Here is a 23,187-nt window from a genome sequence, read left to right as displayed (position 1 = left end):
CCTGTATAGGGTTTCCTAGGAGGAGCTGGTGGGTTTGAACTGCCAATCTTGTGGTTAGCAGTCCAGTGTTTATCTTAAAGGAGCACACCAGGACTCCTTGACAGAACATATAGATAGGGGTCAAGATTATGAAAACCTCTTAAACGTTGCCAAACGTAATAAAGGAATGATTTGCTAGGCCTGGGGGTTCAGAACCATAGTCTCAGAAAACACCATTTGGTCAGTTGGCTTAACAGATTCTCCAAAGACATTATTCTATACTCTCCTTTGGTGAGTACCAACTAGAATCTTAAAAGCTCATCAACAGAGCCATCAAGGCAAAAGAGAAGAACATGAGTGGAACGTGGGACCCTAACCAGAGAAGCAGCAACACTAGAGATGCAGGCAGAGGTAATGGCATGGGACAGAGAGATACTGAGGACTCTAGACTCATGGAAAGAGAAAGGCTGTGTGCTGGCAGTCAGGAGGCAGGCTTGCAGAATGTGCCCTTTGGTTGTTTAAATGATTATCTATTTCTGGGTGTTTTTGTGTACATAAAAAAAAGGAAGAAAAACCCACACACATACACAGGGAATAGAAGCAAATACTGTTAAGTGATGATGCATGGAGGGGATTGTTATCACTAAATTTAAACAAAATATGATTGGATAAGTGCAAAACGGATGTTCTCCTATGGAAACTCAATTCACAATAAAAGCTTTAAAAAGTTTTTTTTTTAAGAAAAAAGCTCATGATTGGCCACTTAACATGCATCGATTGGTTGGTCTCTCCCTGTTCAAAGAAAATAAGAGTGGTGAAAATTGAGGACGCTTGAAATCAGTTCAATTGATCATCAGTCTTCATTACCCTGAGACCAGATGAACTAGATGGTCCCTGGCTACCACTACCAACTATCCTGAAAGGTTATGGATAGAGTAGGAGAAAATGTGGAACAAAACTCAAAATTATTAGCAAAACAAAACAAAAAAGACCAGACTAACTGATCAGAAAGAGCCTGGAAGAACCAGAGACTATGACCCTCAGTCACCATTCAGGTCTGGACCTGAACTCACCCTCGTGACTCAATTTTCAGCCAAGCAGTAGATAAGTATATAGGGGGGACAACAACACTAGTGTGGTAAGCACACTAGAGAATTGGTCAACCACTCAATATCGAAAGGACAGAATTTACCTAAGGACAGAATTCAGAAGAAATGGAATCTCTAATCACAGGGAGGGAGTGGGGTAACTTTACATTACATTGAGGAATTATAATCATTGAAATTAAACCAAGTTTCTGATTTGCTGACTGTAAAACTGATGCCCTGCTATGCAAACCACCATTCAAGTCACAATAAAAAGATGAAAATAACAAAGCAAAAAACAAGCAAATACGGGAGAAAGACATGGATCAGAATGAATGGAGTTATTAGTTCTAGATAGTGACAATCTGGAGATCCATGTTTTCTTCTTCCAATGTTTTCATATTTTTTAATGAGCATTATTTTATTATTAATCATTAGAAGTGGACTTGATTTTTATAAAATCAGAATATACCATTTGTATTGTTGTTGTTCAGTGCCATAGATTCAGTTCCAACTCATAAGGACCCTGTACTGGGTTTCCAATGAACAGCTGGTGGGTTTGAACCACTGATCTTGTGGTTCACAGTCTAGTGCTCATCCTGAAGTGCCATACCAGGAGTCCTGCCATTTATATATGTTGATAATAATAACTAAGCATAAAATAAATGTTTTAAACAGAAAAATGATTAGAAGGCAGAATATCAGAATTTACAAGGTGATTTCATTTCTTCTGCTTTCTGGGTTTTCATACTTCCCACCTTTTCTCTTATGAAAAGAACATATATTTTTAATGTTAAACACACACACAACAACAATCTTCTATTTACTGTAAAATTAAAGAAAAAGATAAATGATTAATACAAAGCTATAAATGCCAAAGAAATGGTTCTAGTAGGGTCACCATGCGTTGAAATGGACTCAACAGCAACTGGTTTAGTGGTAAACAAAATAATTGGAGGGGGTTCTCTTTGGGCCATGTGTTAGGAATGGCCTTGTGAGACCCAAAGCTTTTGTTGGCTCTTGAAGTATGACCAGGTGTGCTGGGAGAGAGGAGGGGAGAGGGCACTCCAGGGCAGGGAAGTGGCTTTCTGCCGAGTGGAGGTAGACATTGTCATGGGAACAGAGAGGCCGTTCAGGTCAGCGGTGGGGGATGAGCATTAATCTGGGCTCCAGGAGACCAGGGAAGACTGTGGGTGCCCAATCAAGTACTTTGAGTTTATGCTGAAAAGAAGACACTGGCAGTTTACACCATAAATGCCCAAAGCAGCCCAGTAGATGATTTTCAATTATATCCAGGTAGTGTTTCCACCAACCAGTCATTATCCAGTTCCAAAGTCAGTAAAACTTCCATTGGAATCTATTTATTTCACTTTGTAGCCTGTATTCCACCTCTTCTCTTCAATATTTCTTTTATTCTGTTCCTAGGATCAAAACTCTTAACCCTCTGCCTCCAAGTTCTCTGGAGTCCCGGGTGGCACTGTAGGATAAGTACCAAACAACAAGTTCAGCTTAAACAGCAAAGTTGGTGGTTCAAATCTGTCAGCCACTCCTCAGAAACCCTTTACAGGGTCACTATAAATTGGAACCAACTTGACAGCACTTAATAGCAACAAGCAAGTTCTCTACTCTACAAAACTCTCCCACTTTCTTCTTCCTATCCACTTCCATCCAAGTAAACATGCTCTTGTTTTCTGCTGTTCATCACATAAAAGAAATTATACACATAATAAAGGTGAAATTTCTTATAAGCTTAGTGTTTCTTTCAAAGGATGTTCACATTTTAAAAGAGGGGTTTGTGATCCCATTGTTCTGAGAACGTAGCAGTAAACGCTTTGGTTCTACTTGCCTCACAGTTCAAACAAAGCCACGAGCAAGCACCTCACCCTAGAGCCAATGTAGAAAGATTATCAATCCTAGTCAAGGGTACTGAACAGTAAGTGTTTATCATGCAAGATATGATTAGAGCTGGATTTTAAGAAGATAAATCTCTCAGCAGTAACTAAGATGGAGATGCTTTGGACTTCAGGATACTCAGAGGAATGTGTTCATATGTATATTAGTTACTAGTGCTGATAACAAAAAAAAGCAAAAGTGGGTGCCTTTAAAGAGCAGGAATTTGCTGTCTTATGTATTTAGAGGTCAGGCATCCTAAATCCCAAAGTCAGGATATCCAGCTCCTGGTCCCTTTCTAACTTCTGTTGTTGTTGTTGTTGCTGTTGTTGGTAGGTTTTGTCCAGTAGATTCCAATTCATAGTGACCCTATCTATGCACAACAGAACAGAATACTGCCCAGTTCTACTCCGTCCTCACAACTGTAACTTTTGAAGCCATTGCTGCCACTACTGTGTCAGTCCATCTTGTTGGAAGTCTTCTTCTTTTTCATTGTATGACATCATCCTGAAAGGACTAGGTTTAGGACCTACTCTACTCTGGAGGCCTGGTGTAGCACTGTGGGCTAATGCATCGGGCTGCAAAGTCATTTGAACTGCAAGGTTGGTGGTTCGAGCTCACTAGCTGCTCCTTGGAAACCCTATACAGGATCGCTATGGGTCAGAATTGACTTGACAGCACTTAACAACAACAATAACTACTTTAGTCTGAAGGAGCCCTGATAGGGTAATGGATTGTATGCTGGACTGCTAAACGCAAGGTCAGCAGTTCGAATCTACCTGTTGCTTTGCAGGAGAAAGATGAAGTGTTCTGCTCCTGTAAAAATTTAAAATCAAAACCGATTCCACGGCACTTATCAACAGCAAAAACACTGTAAATGGAGGAGTCCTGGTGTGGAGCTGTAGGATCAGCGTTGGACTGTGAACCACAAGGTCGGTACTTCAAACCCACCAGTTGTTCCTCAAAACCCTATACAGGGTCACTATGAGTCAGAAACGACTTAATGACACTTAACAACAACAACACTGTAAATGGAAAGAGCCCTGGTAGCATAGTGGGTTATGAGTTAGGATGCTAAGCAAAAGGTCAACAGTTCGAATCTACCAGCTACTCCTTGGAAGAAAGATGAGGCTTTCTGCTCCTTTAAAGATTGAGAGCTTTGAAAACTATATTCAGAGTTGCTATGAGTCAGAACCCAACACCATCACAGTTTTAAATACTGTTGTTTTCCTGATTTCCTTTTCAGAGCTCTCTTTATTCGTGTAAAGGAATCTGGGGGGTTTTTTTGTTTGTTTGTTTTTGTTTTGTATCTTGTCACTTTACTGAGTTCCAATTTCCAATTTTATTTTTTTTTTAAGTCTATAGGGTCTTTTATGTACAGGATCCTATCATCTGCGTATAGAGAGAGTTTTACTTCTTCTTTGCTAATTTTGATGCCTTTAATTTTCCTTTCTTGCCTTATAGCTCTGGCTCAGACTTCCAGCATTATATTAAACAGGAGTAAATATAAAGGGGGTCATTGTCTAGTATCCATTCACAAAGGAAATGCTTTCAGTTCCTCTCCCATTGAGAGTAATGTTGACTGTTGTATATATGGCCTGAATTACATTAAGGAATTTCCCTTCCATTCCTATTTTGTTTAGTGTTTTTATCAGGAATGGATGTTGGATTTGGTCAAATGCATTTTCTGCATCAGTTGATAGGATCATGTGATTCTTTTTCTTTGTTTTATTTATGTAGTGGATTAGGCTGATTGTTTTTCTAATACTGAACCATTCTTGCATACCTGGGATGAATCTTGGTCATGATGTATTATTTTTTTGATATGTTGTTGGATTCTATTGTCTAGGATTTTGTTGAAAAGTTTTGTATCTACATGCATGAGAAACTGTTGTTGTTGTTAGGTGCAGTGGAGTTGGTTCTGACTAATAGTGACCTTGTGCACAACAGAACAAAGCATTGTTGTTATCATTGTTGTTACATTGAAGCCTATTCCTGCTGCCACTGTGGCAGCATCTCATTGGGGTCATCCTCTTTTTTGCTGACCCTCCATGTTAACAAGCATGATGCCCTTCTCCAGGGACTGGTCCCACCTGATAGTATCTCCAAAGTATGAGATAACAGGTTTTGTCATTCTGCCTTCTAAGGAGCATTCTGTCTATAATTCTTCTAATACGGATTTGTTTGTTCTTTGGGCAGCCCATGGTACTTTTAATATTCTTTTTCAATACCAAAATTGAAATTCATAGACTCTTCTATCATTCATTGTCCAACTTACACATGCATATGTGGCAATTAAAAATTACCTTGGCTTATGAAGAGCTATTGGTCTGTAATTTTCTTTTTAGTAGTATCTTTGCCTGGTTGGGTCTCAGGGTTATACTCGCTTTATAAAGTGAACTCAGGGATTTACTAGTCTTTTCTACATTCTGGAATAGTTTGAAAAGAACTGATGTCAGCTCTTCTCTGAATGTTTGGTAGAATTGGCCAGTAAAGACATTTGGGCCTGGGCTATTTTTTAGTTGGGAGTTTTTTAATGATCTGATCAACTTCTTTTGTTATAAGTCTGTTCATGTTTTCTACTTTGGTCTGTATTAGTTTAGGTAGGTTACGTGTTTCTAGACATTTGTCCATTTCTTCCAGATTTTGTTGTTGTTGGAGTCCAGTTCTTCATAGTATTATGTCACTATCCTTTTTATTTCCATTGGTTCTGTGGTGACATAAACCGTATAATATCTTATTTACATTATTTATGTCTTCTCCTTCTTTTCTGTTTTCTATTTTATTTCTGATCTAATATTTATCATTTCTTTTCTTCTTATGGCAGGAGGCTTACTTTGATGCTCTTTTTCTAATTGTTGCAGATGTAGAGTTAATGGTTTATTTTGATTCTTTCTTCTTTTTGGATGTGTGCATTTATTGCTATAAATTGTCCTCTGAGCACTGCTTTTACTAAGTCTTAACAGTTTGGGGATATTGTTCTTTTGTTCTCATTTGACTCAAGGAATGTTTTTTACTTCATTTTTTATTTGTTCTATTACCAAATACCTTTTAAGCAGGATATTATTCAATTTCAATGTATCTGATATTTTCTCCCTTGATCCACTTATGACTGTATTCTAATTTTATAGCACGGTCTGAGAAGATGCTGTATAGCACTGCAATGTTTTTAAATTTACTGAAGCTTTAGGACCTAACATGTGGTCTTTTCTGAAAAATGGTCCTAGTGCACTGGAAACTGGAAACCAATGTCAATTGTGTTGTGATTGGATTAAGTGCTCTGTATAAATCTATGAGGTCAAGTTGATTGATTGTGTTGTTTAGTTCTTCTGTGTCTTCATTGAGTTTCTTTCTAGTTGATCGCCTTCATTAAAAGTGGTACATTAAAATCTCCTACTATTATTGTAGAAGGAGCTCTGGTAGCGTAGTGGTTACGAATCGGGCTGCGAACCTTAAGGTCAGCGGTTTGAAACTACCAGCCGCTCCGCGGGAGAAAGATGAGGCTTTCTACTCCCGTAAAGATTTACATCCTCGGAAACCCTGCACAGGGTCGCTATGGGTCGGACCCGACTCGATGGCATTTAACAACAACAACAACAACAACTATTATTGTAGAGTTGTTTATTTCTTTCTTCAAATCTATTACCATTTGATTTATGTATTTTGAGTTTTTTTCACTAAGAACATAAATACTTATCATGGTTATGCCCTCTTGTTCAATTGACCCTTCAATTGTTTTATGTTGTCCTTGGTCTCTTAGGCTGGCTTTTGCCTAAAAGTCTGCTTATCAGAGATTAAGATTGACACTCCTGCTCATATTTTATTGTTGTTGGCTTGTTATGTTTTTTCCATACTTTGACTTTTAATCTATTTTTGCCTTTTTGTGTGAGATATGCCTCTTGTAGACATCCTATTGAAGGATTCTATTTTCTTACCCATTCTCCTCCTTTATGTCTATTAACCAGTGCATTTAATCCACTGACAACCAGTTTATTTATGGATGTTGTTGTTGTTAAGTGCCGTCGAGTTGATTCCAAACCATAGCAACCCTGTATAGGGTTTCCAAGGAGCAGCTCGTGAGCTAGAACCACCAACCTTGCAGTTGAAATGACTTTTCAGTCTGACGCATTAGCCCACAGCACCACACTAGGTTTGAATTAATTCCTGTCAATTTGCTATGTGCTTTTGTGTGTGTGGTGCTGCTGGTTTCTTTGTTCCACATAATATTCTGTGCTGAGCTATTTTGTTTGTGCATTTTCCTCATTGCTATTGCTTTAACATTTGCTATATTTGTATGGTTTTCCTCTTTTTTTGTGTATAAAAGTAGGTGTATTGGTCTTCTTTGAAGTTGCCCTGGAATTCATTCATTCATCATTTGGAAATTTTGTATCTACACTATTTTCCCTTCTTACTTTGTAGTTGTCTTCATTATAAATTGATACCTCTGGTTCCCTAATTTCAGTCTTGTATGTTGGTTTTACTCTGGAGACTTCCATATCTGGTTTGAGTTCTGAATGGTAATGTCATGTACGTTAATATCAGTTTGGTTCTCAGTCCAAAGAACTCCTTTCAGTATTTTTTAGCAAGTTGGTTTGGTTATTACAAATTCCTTTAATTTCTGTATATGTTGAAAAGTCCTCATTTCTCATTTTGCCATTGTATTTGCCATTGTATTTGATTCTTGGTTGGCTTTTTTTTTTTTTTTTCCTTCAGCGTTTTGTATATGTCTTCCCATTAACTTCTTGTCTGCATGGTTTCTGCTGAGAAATCAGAGTCTAGTCATGTTGGTTCTCCTTTGTAGGCTACTTCTCATTTTTCCCACACTGCTCTCAGGATTCTTTTCTTGTCTCAGATTTTGAAGAGTTTGATTATGGCATGCTTTGGTGGATTTCTGTTGAGATCTATCCTTTTTAGGGCTCATTCAGCTTCTTGAATACTTATCTTCTTGTCTTTCATGATGTTAGGGAAGTTGTCTTCCAATAGCTTTCAACAGTTTTCTTTGTTCTATTCACTGTATCTTTCTGTTCTGGAATCCCAATCACCTATAAATTATTCCACTTCATGGTATCCCACATAAGTTTTATGCTCCCTTTGTTTTGTTTTATTTTTTCCTTCTTTTTTTTAAAAAATCATTCTTCTAGCATACTAATATTTAGAGATTTATCTTCAAGCTCACTAATCATTCCTCCAATCCTGATGCCAAGTTCTTTTTCTTATAATCCAGTTTATCTGATTATGTGCTCAGCATACAGATTGAATAAGTATGGTGAAAGGATGCAACCCTGGCACACACCTTTCCTGATTTTAAACTCCTTGTTCTGTTCTAACAACTGCTTCTTGGTCTATGTACAGGTTTCTCGTAAGCACAATTACATGTTCTGGAATATTCAATCTCCACAATGTTGCCCATAGCTTGCCATGATCCACAGAATCAAAAGTCAATAAAGTACAGGTAGACATCTTTCTGGTATTTTCTAACATCAGAAATGATATTCCTTATTCCACATCCTTATCTGAATCCAACTTGAACCTCTGGTAGTTTCCTGCAACGTGCTGTCACAGCTGCTTTGGAATTATTGTTAGCAAAATTCTACTTGCATGTGATGCTAATGATATTGTCCATTGCTTTCTGCATTCAGTTGGGTGACCTCTCTTTGGAATGGGCCCAGATATAGATCTCTCCCAATCAGTTGGTCAGGTAGCACTCTTCCTAATTTCTTGTCATTGGAGTCAGTGCCTTCAGTGCTTCATCAGTTTGTTGAAAGATTTAAATGTGTATTCCATCTATTCCTGGAGCCTTGTTCTTTGCCAATGCCTTCAGTGCAACTTGGATTTAATTTTTCAGTACTATTGGCTCTTGATCATAGTCTACCTTTTGAAATAGTTGACCACTTCTTTTTTGTTACAGTAACTGTGTGTTCCTTCCATCTTCATTTAATGCTTTCTGCTTCATTCAATATTTTGCCCCTGGAATCCTTCAATATTGAAAGTCAAGACTTGAGTTTTTCTTCAATTCTTTCAGATTGAGAAATGCTAAGAGTGTTTTTCTCTGTTGGTTTTCTAACTCCAAGTATTTGCACATTTCATTGTAACACATAACTTTGTCTTCTCGAGCTACCCTTTGAAATTTTCTATTCAGCTCTTTTACCTCCTCATTTCTTCCATTTGCTTTAGCATCTTTATGATGGAGTTCGAATTTCAGTCTCTTTTGATATCCATTTTAATCTTATTCTTCTTTCTTGCCTTCTTAGTGACCTTTTGCTTTCTTTCTGTATGATATTCTTGAAGTCCTCCTACAACTCCTCTGGTCTTCTGGTCATTAATATCTAATGCATCAAATCTGCTCTTGAGAAAAACTTTCAATTCAGGTGAGATATGTACATGGTCATGTTTTGGTCTTGTGGGGTTTTGTGGGGTTTTTTTCAGCTTCAGCCTGAACTTGCATATAAGCATTGATGGTCTGTTCCACAGTCTGCCCCTGGCCTTGTTGTGGCTGATAATATTGAGATTCTCCACTGTCTCTTTCCGAAAATATAGTCAATTTGATTTCTGTGTATTCCACCTGGTGAAGCCCATGTATAAATCACGTTTTATGTTGTTAAAAAGGGTATTGCATCGAAGAAGTCATTGGTCCTGCAAAATTCTATCATGTGATCATGGCATTGTTTTCTCACCAAGGCTATATTTTCCAACTACTGATTCTTCTTCTTTGTTTCTAGCCTTTGCATTCCAAGCACCAATAATTATCAATACATCTTGATTATATGTTTGATCCATTTCAGAATGAAGAAGTTGGTCATTGTTTTAGGTGCCTCTGGGTCAGTTCTGATTCACAGTGACCCTATACAGAGTTTCGTAGAAGTGGTTGGTGGGTTGGAACCACTGACCTTGCAACTCAAGCCAACATTTTGACCCGGCGTTTTATCCTACTTCAATTTCATCATCATTAGCTTTAGCAATTGGTGCTTAAATTTGAATGTTAGTGATATTAACGGATCTTCCTTGTAAGCTTAATATATATTGTTCTATCACAGACGCATAATACTTTAACACAGATCTTGATATGTTCTTTCTGATGATGAATGTGACTCCATTCCTCTTCAATTTGTTGATCCTGGCATAGCAAACCATGTGACTGTCAAATTCAAAATGGCCAATACTAGTCCATTTCAGTTCATAGTGGTTATGAGTTAGGCTGCTAAGCTGAAGGTCAGCAGTTCGAAACTACCAGAGGTTCCATGGAAGAAAGATGAGGCTTTATGCTCCTGTAAAGGTTTACAGCCTCAGAAACCCTATTCAGGGTCGCTATGTGTTGGAACCGACTCCACGGCATACCACCACCACCATCACCAATGCCTAGGCTATCGATCTTTATGCATTCCATTTGATTTTTGACAACTTCCAATTTTCCTAGATTCATACTTGGTACATTCCATGTTCCAATTATTAATGGATGCTTGTAGCTGTTTCTCCTCATTTTGAGTTGTGCGCATCAACAAATGAAGATCTGAAAGTTTTAACCCATTAGAGTCATCATGGTCAACTCTACTTTGAGGAAGCAGCTCTTCTCCAGTTGCATTTTGAATGCCTCCAACCTGAGGGACTCATCTCCAAGCACTATATCTGACAGTCTTCTGGTGCTATTCATCATGTTTCAATACTCAATATTCTGGTGCTATCTGACAGCGTTACGCTGCTATTCATAAGGTTTTTAGTGGCTAACCATTTAGAAATAGTCTATCTCTTCTTCTTTCTAGTCTACCTTAGTCTGGAAAGTTGTTCACTATCAGGGACCCTGTTGGTATTTAAAATACAGGTGGCATAGCTTCCTGCATCACAGCAACACACAAGCCACCACAGTGCAACAGATGGGTGGTGGCATATGATTAATAGAAATATTAAAAGAAAAACAGGTGGTGAGTTTCTGGGGGAGAGGCCTCGGGTTCTGCCAGCAAAACTGCCACCTCTTTGATCTGTCTTACTCACCATAGCCATTCCTGAAAGAAGTCCAACTGTGGATACAATTAGAGCACCTGACTAGGAGATCTCCTGAGGCTTGAATGGGAAAATGGCTGATGTTTGACATTTTATTTTCAATCCTTGTGAATCGAAGACTAAAAGCTGTAGGATGCAGACACCAAGCGATCCCCAGAGGTCAGCCAGTTCCATGGAGCATGGTGCTGATGCCTCTCCTCTAGCTCTGCAGCTGGGTAAGGCAGCTGGGCAATGGCTTGACAAAGAAATGCCTTTGGTCCTGGGAGGTCAGGCAGACTCAGGGCTCCATTTGACCCTTAGAGTTGGGGTTGCATGCTTTTCTGCTTCTCCTTTTGTCCACCTGTTCAAGGCACATTCCACCTGACCCCAGGATGGAAGTAGAAGAAGGGGAGAAATGCAGGGGACAGCACTTTTTGAGCTGGAGGGGGGAAGAACAGATGCAGGGGCTGGCTATTATTAGTGTCCTTGGTAAACAGGAGAGCTGCTTACACAGGGACAGAATCAGCTGCTTCTGTATGAGGTCAAGTTCCAAAGATGATTGCTCCTACTCTCTTCCCAACTCTAACAGCTCTGTCTGAAACTTGGCAACTGTTTCCCCTACTTTCAGCTTTTCCACTCTTAGTCCACTTGCTGAAGCCATATATAATAATAATAATAGCAACTATTATAAGTAACCATTCCAGGCATGGATCTAAGAACTTTCTATACACATAGTAATTTTTCCATTCAACCACCCTCTGATGTTGTCCCTGTTTTCCAGATGAAGATGCTAAGTACAAAGAGATTAAGTCACTTACCCCAAACCACACAGTTGGTAAGTGGCAAGGCTTGATTTGAACTTGTATGCTATGCTTCACCAGTCAGCTATAGTGCCTTAATTGCTAAGATTTATAAGTGAAGAAATGTCTAAAGTCGTAGCGCTGTAGGATAAGCACTCAACTGACAGGTAGATTTGAACCACAAGGTCGGTGGTTCAAGTTCATCTGCTGCTCCTCAGAAACTCTAAATAGGGTTGCTGTAAGTCAGAACCAACTCAACAGCACTAACCAACAACAATAATCAGGGTAGAACAGGAGGGAATCTTCTAGGAGGTAATCCTATTAGGCAAAAAATGAGTAAGTGTACAGCAAGTTCTTAGATCCATGCCTGGAATGGCTAATTATAATAGTTGCTCTTATTATTATTATATGTGACTTCAGCAAGTGTGTCATCAATCCTGGGCCCGTACTTCACACAGAAGAAAGTCCATACTTTCCACACTCAGCCTTCATCCTACATGTCCAACCTGGTCTCTGACTTCTTTGATGCATGAAGTTGTCCCTCTGGCTAAATGGAGCTATTCAACATCCTCCGGGCAGGCACTTTCTGTCAGCATCCTTATCCATTCATGGCCCAGTCCATGGCCTTCTCTGGCCTCCAGCTCATTGGAGTCGCTGCCTTTCCATCTTGTCTCATATGTCTAGTTACACAAAAGACACTCTGTTCCTATTTGCTCATGGGTTCTCCCTTTTCCTTGGTTCTGACAGACTGTGGTTCCCCCATATTTAGAAACCATTATCAACCTTTAAGTTGTAGATACCTGTGTTTCATCCAGAAGCTGGAAAGAAGAGAATCTACATCTATTTTAGTAAAATATATTAAGTACTCTTAAAGTGTATGGTGCCTTCAAGATAGCTGGGCAAATCAATCAAAAAACTCACCAGGGCTTGAGTGAACCACCCACACCCTAACTAAAGCCTACTTAACCTTTCAACTAAACACATCCAATCATTTTAGCGTTTCGTTTCTTCCAGTAACAGAAATGTATCTCACTTAAGTGTGCCGTATTGTACCTCACTCATCCTCATTAGCAGTCCCTCTGCTGCTTGCCAGGGCAGGAGGGGCAGGGGCTCCTGGCTCAGGGTCTCTCAAACTTAAATAGACATATGGATCACTTGGGATCTTGTTCACACGCAGCTTCCAATTCAATAGGACTAGGCTGCAGCCTGAGATTTTGCATTTCTAACAAGCTCACAGGAGATGCTGAGGCTGCTGGTCCATGAACCACACTTCAGTAAGTAAACTCGACCTAACATCTGACTTGGTATGAGAGGCCAAATCTCACTTCCTGTCTGCCTAATAGGATTGCCTCCAAAATCAATCTCCTCCTGGGATTGGTTGATCTTGCAGTCCAGGAGCGGAGGACCCTGGGACCATCAAGGGAAAAGAGCAGATTGTGGGGCCTTATCGAGAGAAGCAGCAGCGCCAGAGATGGAGGCAGAGATGATGACGTGGAGAGATGGAGTGGCTGGGGACTCTAGACTCTGAGAGGGAGAGGGGCTGTGTGCTGGTGGCCCAGGGGCAGGCTTGCAGAGTATACCCTTTGATTGTTTGAATGGTTATATATTTCTGAGTGCTTCAGTGTACATCCAAAAAAAAGAGGAAAAACAAAACAAAACCAGAGAGATTCAAAGCAGATGCTATTGAATGGTGATGCATGGAAGGGATTGAAATCATTGCAATGAAATGAAATGATCTCCCATGTGGACTATCACTCGGTTCACAATGGAAGCTTATTAAAAAAAACAAAGATTGATCCCCTGTTCTACCCTTACTGTTGTTGTTCTTTAGTGCTATTGAGTTAGTTGCAACTCCCAGCGACCCTGTCTAGGGTTTCCAAGGAGTGATTGGTGACCTTCAACTGCCGACCTTGTGGTTCAAACTGACTTTCAGTCAAGTTCTTAGCCTACAGTGCTATGACTATGGATATTTCTTCACTTACAAAAAATCTGCAATTCCAGTGGCTGCCTCATGCCTTCTTCTTCATTTTTCCTCAAATTTCATCTCTTTTCCTCTTTTTTCACCCTCTGTCTTCTCTTTCTATTTTCTTCTCTCTGACGCCCCAACAGCATTAGTGATCAACCTGTGCTGCATCTCATATCATTACAGGCTCCTCATTGAACAAGTGCAGTTCATGTTTCTTGCCACCCAGCGGTTCTGCAATTATAATAAGAATGTCGACATAATTTTTACCAGCTCACTGCTACGGGATCATGTACAATACAAAGAGGGGAAGTTCGTGGGAAGAGAATTTGAAAAAAAAAAAACCTCAGAAGAACGTTCTGTACTTTCTGTTTTATTTACAAGGGGCCGTGATTTATTATGAGAATTATTCTTCTTCCCTTTAATCACAAGATAAAAGAAAGCATATTACTGAAATCGGACCGTATTTACAGAGCACTGAGGAAGCCTCCTGGGGCTCACAAACAGCGCAAACAGAAAGATTGTCACACTCAGGAAAACTGGGGAGCAAAATGCTGTATCACAGGTTCCCACCGCCTCCAAGAGGGACCGCTGACTCAGGGGCGGGAGGCCTCCAGGGCCACCTCAGAGGTTCCTCCTCTGTTGTCATGAAATCCTGCGATTCTGAAACTTTTCTATTTCCTGGAACCTTTGAATCATCAGAGTCTGATGAAAGGCAGGTCCTCTGCTCCCAGCAAGTGGGGGAAGGGGGGGCGGGGAAACAAGCACCATTTCCTTAACATTTCTGACATTCTCAGATTTCCCCCCAAGCAGGAAAGGTGAACCGCAAATTTAAAAATACCCAGCTAAGAAGAGCATGTTAAGGAGGAATGTTGGCCAACAAGGTGAATGCTATGTCACTGAATTATGCACTTAAAAAATGGTTAAAATAGCAAATATTTTGTTATGCTACGTTATTGTAGTTAAGTGTAAGCCAGTTCCTATTCATAGTGACCCAGGTTAGGGTTTTCCAGAACCCTGGTAGGTGGTGGAGTGGGTCAAAGTCCCCTGATTGAGTCCATCAGCCCCTCTGTAGGAGAAAGATGAGGCTTTCTGCTCCTGTAAAGATTTACAGCCTCAGAAACCCAACACATGGTCACTATGAGTTGGAACCTACTCACTGGCACACAACTACCACCTCCACCATAGGGTTTTCCAGGAGAAGCTAGTGGGTTTGAAGCACCAACCATTTAGTTAGCAGTCCTGGGCTTATCCTACAATACCATATCAGGGCTCCTTCTTATACAGTTGTTGTTGTTGTTGTTAAATGCCACTGAGTTGGTTCCTACTTATAGTGACCCCGTATAAGATTTCTGAGGAACAGCTGGTGGATTTGAACCACCAACCTTGCCCCCCTTGCCCAAAGTTTCTCTTTCCCTGTGTCAGTTGCCTGTGGCCAACCACAGTCTGAAAAATAGTGGCCTAAACCCAAGTCACAATGGCTATACCACAATGCTTACGCTGTTCACCTCATTTCACCTCACATAACTTTTATTACAGTACAGTTTTATAATTGTTCCATTTTATTAGTAGTTTATGTTTTTAATCTCTTGTTGTTGTTGTAAATGCCATTAAGTTGGTTCCAACACATAACAACCAGTATAGTTTCCAAGGAGCAGCTGGTGGGTTTGAACTGTCAACCTTGCAGTTCAAACAGACCTTGAATTAGAGTGCTTACCCTGCAGCACCACACCAGGATTCCTTTTAATCTCTTACTGTATCTAATTTACAAGTTCAACTTTATCTTAGGTATTTATATATAGGGGGAAAAAACATCCTATATGCTCTGGTAGCGTAGTGGTTACGAATCGGGCTGCGAACCTTAAGGTCAGCAGTTCGAAACTACCAGCCGCTCCACGGGAGAAAGATGAGGCTTTCTACTCCTGTAAAGATTTACACCCTCAGAAACCCTGTACAGGGTCGCTATGGGTCGGAACCGACTCGACGGCACTTAACAACAACAACAACAACATATATAGGTTTGGGTACTGTCCAAACTTTTAGGCCTCCATTGAGGATTTTAGAATGTATCCCCAAAAGATAAGGTGACTACTATATTTATTTTACCAGAATAAAAAAAGAAAGAAATGGTACTCAAAAAATTATATAGAAATGTGAGTTAGCATTGCTTAATCTAAAGCACACTTGATGTGAGTTAGAAGTCTGAGCTGACATTCCAGCTCAAACTATCATGAGGATCATGAATTTGAGTACCTTACTTAACCTCTTGGAAAGAGTCTCTGGTTGACAAAAAAGGCTACTAATTGAAATGCTGACAGTTCAGATCCCCCAAAGGTGCCTTGAAAGAAAGGCCTGGAAATCTGCTTCCAAAGGCTCACAGACATTGAAAACTATGGAGTACAGTTCCACTTTGAGACACATGGAGTCTCAGTAAGTGCAGCCGAAACCAACTGGATGCTTGGTTTCATTTAACCTCTCAGAGTTATTCTTACCGCATGGGTTTATGGCAAGGAGACGTAGAATAAAGTACCTGAAGGTACCTGCCTGAAGGTAAGCACTCAATAAATGTAGTGGAATGTATCACTCTGCTTTGGAACGCAGCAGGAGTTTCTAAAAGAAATGATTCTTTATCAGACTAGAAGTCCATGTGTCTGGTCCAAGTAAGAAGCTCCTGTCTTCCTTGCCTGTTTGTATGGTTGCTGACCAGTGGGCAAGCAGGGTCATCGGCCTCAGCATACTCAGCAGTGTTTGAGTGGGCCTCACACTGTTCAGAACAGCTTCCCTTCCACATCCCCCAGAAAAATGCCCTTGTCCTCTGGAGCCTCCAAAGTCTGAAGACAGCCCAAGGCGAAGTTTGCTCACAAGCACTATTTGAAGTCTTTGGTAAAAATGCAACCAAAGAACAATTGTATTTCTACATTGAAGTTTCCTTTCTCTTTCTTTCACCCTCTTTCTCTCAGTTTCTTTCTTTCTCTCAGTACTTCACATAGAAAGGTCAAGACTTCAAAGAACTCAATGACTGGTTATTTATCTCCATTTCTTCTACTTCTGTGGGCATGTTCTGATTTCAAAAAAGCGTGGGTGGAAATCCAGGAAGGATGCTGCCCATGGAAGCCTTGAAACTTGATTCAAGTGCTTCTGGAACTCTGACAAGATGAAACACCAACCTAGATCCTGCCTTGTCAGTCTCAACTTGGCCCTGACACTCAAGTCTATGAATTAAAAGATTTCCAAAAGTTTTAAGTTCCATGATAGATATTACCAGAAATAGAGGGTGTGACAATTCAAAGAGAAAACCTTACTTGAGGCATATCATAGATTAAACGTGAAAACAAAACCAACTAAACTTTTGGAAGAAGATCAAGAAGAATATCTTCATGATCTCAGGGTAAGTGAAGATTGCTTAAACAGAGTACAAAAAAAGCAACCCCTGCCACCATCCTACCCAACTCCCCCCACAAAAAAATAAAGCATTTATCTTTAGTATGGACTGTCCATCAAAAGACACCATTAAGAGAGTTAAAAGGCAAAGCACTAAGTGAAAGAAGATATTCACAATGTATATATCTAACAGAGCACTTATCCCATAATGATAAAGAGCCCTTGCGATTTCTTTTTTTAAAGACAAAATGAAAAAAGCTTAAGTGATCAAAAACCTTGAGCAGACATCTCTCAAAAGAAGAATAACTAAATGGCCAATGCACATATGAAGATGTGCTTAACATCATTGTTGTTGTTGTTATTAAGTGCCATCAAATAGCGATGCTGTGCAGGGTTTCCGAGGAACTGCCGATGAGTATGAACCACTGACCTTGAGGTTCATACCAGTTTTACAGTCAAGAGCTTGTCCTACAGTGCCACATCAGGACTCCTAAACAACATCATTAGTTATCAGGAAAATGTAGATTAAAATCCCAGAGAGCCACTATAACTCACCCACCAATGGCGACGATTATGAAGGCTGACATTACCAAGAGGAGAGCATGTGAAGTAATTGGAACTCTTATTTACTGCTGATGGGAATGTAAGTTGGTTCAAATATCTTCACCAGCACCCCTCATGAAGATGGAAGATGGAAAAGAATACTTGGTGGTAATGATTTTTAAGAGGAAGCTATGGTTGGGAAGGTGGATATCAAGTTTGCAAACCTCTCTTAACACTGGAACCCTCATAAAACCATCTGTAAGAAAACAGGTTACTAATCCAAAGATTGGAGGTTCGAATTCACCAAAGGCACCTTGGAAGGAAAAGCTGACAATCAGCTTTTAAAAACTCAGCCATTGAAAACCTTATGAAGCACATAGGGTCACCATGACAGCAACTTGTTTGTTTGGAGTACCTGGGTGTCTCAAAGGGTTAAGATCTTGACTACTAACCAGAAGATTGGAGGTTTGAATCCACCCAGAGATGCCTTGGAAGAAAAGTCTGGCAATATGCTTCTGAAAAATTACAGCCATGGGAAAACAAACCCTTTGGCATGTATTTCTATTCTACAACACAAAAAAATAGCTAAGCAATGGATGTGAACAAAGATCAGGATAGGATCATCATTATGGGCATTCTGTGTTGTTGTTGTTAGACACTATCAAGTCAATTCCAACTCATAGCGACCCTGTGCAGGGTTTCTGAGGAGCAACTGGTGGGATTAAACCAACTCCCTTGTAGTTAGCAGTCCAGTGCATATTCTGCAGCACTGCCGGGGTCCAGCCCAGACAAATTATTAGGGGGCTCTAGAAGGGAGACGTGGAGTCAGTGAAAGAAATCACACAGAGTCAGTAAGTTGTGAAAAATCTCAGGTCTCTCTCTTTATTCTGGTTTTTTCATTTCTTTTATACTGTAGAAATTTACAATGTACAATGATCTAAGATGTAATCAGTTTCTTTGAAGCATTACATATCCTTGATTATATCAATTTTTTACTATGTGTCTATAAAGCATTAAACCGTTTCCTTGACCCTTTCACGTCCTGTTCTTTTCAGCTATCAAATATTTTGATAGCATCTCTTTTATGTAAATGATTTTGTTTTTCTCTTACTTCAACCAAAATGTCGAGTTAACCTTTGAACAGATCGTCTCTCTCCTTTCAAACCTATGATTATATATTGTATAATTTTCTATTATTTCTTCAATCATACCCTAGCCCCTTCTATCCCATCATTGTCTTCTAACTAATATTAATTATCTAGTCTACATTTTGGGCATGTAAGGTAAGTTTCTGTTACTTAAAAGTAGGCGATAATATAAAACTACAATCTTCTGAAGTAACTAACAATACATTGTAGTTACTCAAGATTAAATCAGTATAAACAACATCAATGCAAAAAGAGTACCTAAAGTCTTATGATGAGCGTCAGGTAAATTTTACTTCCCTATATCAACATTCCCCAAAGTTAAAACATTTTGGTTAATCTTTTACATTTGATTTATTTCTACACCCCTCAGCTAGTGATTCTTTGTTTTCTTGTACTTTCCAGAGTTCTTAAGGTTCTAACTGAAACTGCTAAAGAATGTTGATTATTATCTGAAATTGAATAGGCAGTGTTTAGCTGGTGTTGTGTTCCTCGTGGTGAAATTTTAGTATATGCTTGTGTGAAAATGATTACTGTATTTACACATAATTGATAGGGTGTAAGAATTTTTGCATGGATAGCTTATATTTATGATTGCTAAGGGAAATCCTGATTAATAATATCTATACTAAAATTTCCAATGAGAATAATTGAAATTCTTAATAAAAATTCAGTCAGCCATCTATAGGATACGAGAACTGCGGGGACCTCGCATGCTGTTCCTCCTCGGGGTCTTGTCTTCCAAGGAAGAAACTCATTGTAGCCCTGCTTAACAATGAACTCTCATGCTCAGACTCCTGGACTGTTCCATTCCTTAGTGGCACGGCCCTCGCCACAGCACCACACTAGGAGTTTGAGCAACTGGTTTAAACCCACCCAGGGGTGCTTTGGGAGAAAGATCTGGCAATCTGTTCCAAAGATTACAGTTTAGAAAATTGTATAGGGCAAATTCTACTCAGTCACATGGAGTCTCCATGAGTTAAAAATCAACTCAATGGCAAATAACAGCAACAAACACTTTCGTGTGTTAAATTGTTAGCAAATTTATCCCCAAGGAGCTCAGTAACTTTTTTGTATCTTCTGAACCTCACTGATCTCCATTAACAGTTGGCACTTGTGGACCAGAAGTTTGTTCATTTTGTTTTGTGTTCTTTGTTTTGTTTTATGGTAGGTATGGTTCAGTGGTAGTATTTTGCCTTCCATATGGAAGGTCCAATGGAGTACTGGTGTGGCACTGTGGGATAAAGCATTGGATCACAAGGTCAGTTTGAACTACAAGGTTGGTGGTTTGAACTCACCAGCCGCTCCTTGGAAACCCTATACAGGGTCACTATGAGTCAGAACTGCCTCAACAGCATTTAGCAACAGCAACATGAGAGACTCAAGTTCAATTTCTGGTCAATTCATGTCATTCCCTTGTCTGTCAGTGGAGGCATGTGTTGCCATGATGTTGCATAAATTCCAGTGAAGTTTCCAGATTAAGATGAACCTGGTGATCTACTTGCAAAAATCAGCCAATGAAAGCCCTATGGCTCTGAAAGCAAACACAGGGCTGACAAAGGACTTGGCAGTGCTTCAGTCCCTTTGTACATAGGATCACCAGAAATCTAGAGGTCTGCTCAATGACAGCTAACAAGATTGCATGAGTGGTAAACATTTTTACCCACTTGATATTCGTTTCCCACTTGTACCACCCATTTCTTCTCTGAATACAGAGCCCTGATTTTGCTCCAGGAAATTCACAGTGATCTATCTATACCCTGTGTGAAGATCTTACCCCTCCCCAATCAATGCCCTGTAAACGTGGCCATGTGACCCAGCTCTACCAATGAGATGTAAGCAGATATCTGCTAGGTAAAGCATCTGGAAAACCAGCTGCTTTCCTAATGAAAGGGGATAGACCTGCTTGTCATGGTCATTTGTACTTCCTGCCTAGAACATAAATGTGATGCAGCAGCTACCTTGTGACCAAGAGGCCAAGAAAACTGCAAAGACATCAGCCTTAATGTTATCCAGCTATTGGCTCAACATCCAGTAACTTCCCGTCTCCAAGCTTCTGTTTATGTGAGAAAAATAAACCTCTAGTAGTTTATTCTACTCTAGTTGGTCTTCTGTTCCTTGGTTTATAGATGCAGCACTCCAATCTCTTTCTCTGTCTTCATATGGTATTCTCCAGTGTGTACCTGTCTTTGATATCCAAACTTCCCTCTTCTCATAAGGATGTCGGTCATTGGAATATGCAAAATGCAATATAACCTCATCTTAATGTGATTACTACATCTGTAGAGACTCTGTTTCAAAATATAGCTTCATTCCGAGGTACTGGGGATGAGGACTTCAACACAATTCAACCCATAACACTGAACAACCTCAACTCCTTCTTAAGGAGAAAGGGAAGAGATTTTTCATGAGATAATAAGATTTTTACTTTCTATTTAAGTTTATTAAATTTGAAACACTTTCTATTTTAGAGCAAAACAGATTCTTTCCCATCTCCTTCCCTTAGGGCTTTTTAAAATGTGACATTACTTGACCAAATAGAAAATATTCTCAAATGTACTGAGAGTGAAGCAAAGAGAGAGAGCTGTGCAGTGTCTGAGCTGGAGAAAGGCAGCTGCCAAGGAAAATGCATTAAGGCCCCTGCCTCTGGTTATTTAACCTGTAACGATTTCTTTAAAAGCTCCTGGAAAGTTGTGTAGAGGGAAATGGTGAATGCTGTCATTACTCAAATTGAAAATGAACCAGGACTCCATCTTCCCAGGCAGCCAAGCAGTGATACTAGCAAAATAAAGATGGATGTTAGAGTTGGGAGCTTCTGCTAAAGTCTCCAGAGCAAGGAAAATAAAAAAGACGCCCAGGAAGGAAGAGAAAAGTCAGACTTTTTGTCTTCTTGCTTTCTTATCCACAATGGTCTAACCTTATTCTAGTTCTTTACCGCCATCCAATCAGCACTGATTCATGACGACCCCACACACAACGGAAAGATGTGTTGTCTGGTCCTACTCGACAGCCATGATTGGTTGCCAATCAAATCAGTTGATCTGTAGGATTTTCACTGGTTTACTTAAAAAATCATATTACCAGGCCTTTCTTCTTAGTCTCTCTTAGTCTGAAAGATCTACTGGGGGCGGGTGGGGGGAACTGTTCAGCAGTATGCCACTGACCATTAGGTAAGGTACATTGCCTGGGAATAGAACCTGAGTCTCCCTCAGGGAAAATGATAATGCTACCAAAGAACCACCAATGAACGCCCCTCTCTCACTACCTTGTTGTTATTGTTGTTATGTGCCATCTAGTTGGTTCTGAATCATGGTGACCCTGTATAGGGCTTCTGAGCCTTTAAATCAAGGAAGCAGAAAGTCTCATAGTTCTCCCTCAGAGTGGCTGGCAGGCTCGAACCATGGGCCTTGTGGTTCACAGTCCAGTGCTTATCATATGGAGTCACTGTGTCCCGTGACCTTATGGGTCTCTAAAAGGATATCAGGAACACTTTATACCCCGAGAGCATGGCAGATGTCACAGGATGGTTGGCAAACACCAAATTGGGAAGAACTGAACATGTTCTTAAGGAACATTTTCGTTTTCAAATTCATACAGAGGCACAATTCAGATTTTCGGATTTTGCTTGTGCCTTTGCCCCTCTATTTCTGCTTCCAAATAATTTCAGAGAGAATTATCTGCTTCCAAATAATTTCAAAGAGAAAGCCTGGCTCCGCCAACAGAATGCAGCATGTTGATGTTCTGAGTCTGAACACTGTTTTGTTTTGTCTGTCTTGTCTTTTAAGTAACATAACCTGACATTATTCAAGGACATTATTGCTCACTGAGTTTTTAAATATGGTGTAATTTAGGGGCACTTTTAACAATGTGTTTAATTTGTTTGTGTTGGAAGTACCAGAAGGTTACTTTCTCACTAGGCAACGATGAAGATGCTGCTCTATAAATCTTTTCTCTTGTCCTGACCCTTTTCCCTAAGAGAAGAGGAGAAAAGGGAATCCTGAATAGTCCCTGGGTTATATGTCACATTCCCACCCCCACTGAATCCAAAATTCAAGGGTAGTCAGGCAGATTTGCAATTTTTCACTAGTCACACTTGGCTCAAGCAAGTAAAACTTTATACTGGTTAGTAGGTGGTAGGGAATAGATAAGACCTCTGGATTCCTAGCTTTCAACTCCCTCAGGCATTGGTACAGTTGTGGTAGTACTGAAGGTTGTGGTCTTTGATTTTTATCAGTTAAGTATTTTGAGTCATCTTCGCTTTCATCAGTTGTTATTTGCAATTGTTGTTGTTGTTAAGTACTGTGGAGTCGCTTCCAACTCATAGTGACCCTGCACAGGGTTTCTGAGGCTACAAATCTTTACAGGAGCAGAAAAGCCTCATCTTTCTCCCATGGAACAGCTGGTAGTTTCAAACTGCCAACCTTGAG

This window comes from Chrysochloris asiatica, unplaced genomic scaffold (assembly GCF_000296735.1).
Source record: "Chrysochloris asiatica unplaced genomic scaffold, ChrAsi1.0 scaffold00006, whole genome shotgun sequence".
Lineage (NCBI taxonomy): Eukaryota > Metazoa > Chordata > Mammalia > Afrosoricida > Chrysochloridae > Chrysochloris > Chrysochloris asiatica.
The sequence above is the reverse complement of the archived record's forward strand: the minus strand, read 5'-3'. Positions refer to the sequence as shown.